Here is a 2,038-nt window from a genome sequence, read left to right on the forward strand (position 1 = left end):
TTTATGTCTTGGTGATTTTTAAAAGCAATAGCACATAGACGGTACCATTTTATTTTATTTTATTTTATTTATTTTTTTTTGAAACAGAGTTTCTCTCTTGTCGCCCATGCTGGAGTGCAGTGGTGTGATCTTGGCTCACTGCAACCTCCACCTCCTGGGTTCAAGCGATTCCTCTGCCTCAGCCTCCCAAGTACGTGGGATTACAGGTGCCTGCCACTACATCCAGCTAATTTTTTTTTTTCTGTATTTTTAGTAGAGATGGGGTTTCACCATGTTGGTCAGGCTGGTCTTGAACTCCAGACCTTAGGTGATCCACCAGTCTTGGCCTCCCAAAGTGCTGGGATTATAGGCATGAGCCACCGGGCCCGGCCGATGGTGCCATTTTAATTTTTAATTCTTAATACTACCAAATTTTAATTTTTCTTGTCTTTCCTTATCTTGTCAATTTCTCCTTTGTTTGCTTTAAAGTCTGTTATCATATTGTATCATCTTTTGTACTGGTATTTATGGGGTTTTCTTAATTGGTTTTTTGGGGGGAATTTATTTAGAACACAAATCAGGTGATTTCTAAAATGTACTCATTTCCTACAATAAACATTTTTTAAAGTTTATGGTTCCTTGTGATGTGTAAAGGCCTGAACTCTTTTTCCTATAGAGCTGAATATTTGTGTAAGCCTCATATTTAGCTGGCTTCTTAAATGAAAAAATGTTTATTCAGGACTGGTGTTTTCCATAAATCAGGTGGATGGATTTTTTTAAAAAAATGCTTTTACTCCCACCTAGTTGTTAGAATTCTCTCAAATAATAAGATAAGGGCTGGCAAATGTTTATAGTTCTTTCCTTGCTGGAAAGAATGATTTAACATCTGAGATTTCCCGAAGCGCTGATCTGTTACTTCTTTATGTTTCTGCTCCTTCTTATCTGTCTGTAGCACTCAGAAGTGAGAACATTGGTGCTTATCCCTTCTTCTCTAGCCATTGTCCATTATTGGGTATCCTGATTCCAAAACAAAGGTAGAAGGATGTTGTTGGGGTGGATGATGGGATGGATGAAATAGGACTTACCTTAAATAACACCTGTCTTGTGGAGACAAACAGGTTTTCAGTTTTCTGGTTAGTGCAGACCTTCTATCCCCGAACTGGGCAGTAGATAGTGGGGGGAAAATTAATCTCATCTTTACTAATAAATTTGTTTTGGTTTTTTGAGACAGAGTCTTGCTCTGCAACCCATGCTGGAGTGCAGTGGTATGATCATGACTCACTGCAGCCTCAACCTCCCCAGGCTCAGATAATCCTCCCACCTCAGCCCCCTGAGAAGCTGAGACTGCAAGTGCATGCCACCACGCCTGGCTAATTTTTGTATTTTTCTGTAGAGACACAGTTTTACCATGTTGTGCAGGCTGGTCGCGAACTCCCGGGTTCAAGGTATCCTTATGTCTTGGCCTCCCAGGGTGCTGGGATTACAGATGTGAGCCACTGTGTCTGGCCAAATTCATTCATTCATTCTTGAATAAGAAAATACCTCTGCAAGTGACAGGCTGCAATTTCATCTTTGCTCCACATGTCTTATTCCTTGTGGAATTTTTCTAGTATATGTGCTGCCAAAGCGAGCACTAATTGTGGAATTTTTCTAAAAATCTCATGATAATTTTATTTGCAGCTAAGTTTCTTATGTTTTAGGAAGTCTTTGTATTTTAAATAATCTAGTCTTCATGATTTTGATCAGAAAATAGAAGATTCTCACTTGTGAACGTCTATTGAAATTTCAACTTAAACTGGAAGCCCAAAATCCTCTTTTCATACTCACATTATTAACAGCAGAATCTTAGAATACTTACCGCATTATTTCCCCACCTTCAGGGATAAATTCAGGGTCAGACTCTCTGTTTATTAACTCAACAGCCATTCCCAATCTTTCCCCCACACTTCCCAGCAACTAGAATTGACCCACAGCTGGCCATTGAGATATTAAAGAACATGCATTTGGAGTTTCTGGCAAAGATTTTCCTCTCTAATAAAATGAAGGAAATATAGAGTGG

This window comes from Mandrillus leucophaeus, unplaced genomic scaffold, assembly GCF_000951045.1.
Source record: "Mandrillus leucophaeus isolate KB7577 unplaced genomic scaffold, Mleu.le_1.0 Scaffold480, whole genome shotgun sequence".
Classification (NCBI taxonomy): Eukaryota; Metazoa; Chordata; class Mammalia; order Primates; family Cercopithecidae; genus Mandrillus; species Mandrillus leucophaeus.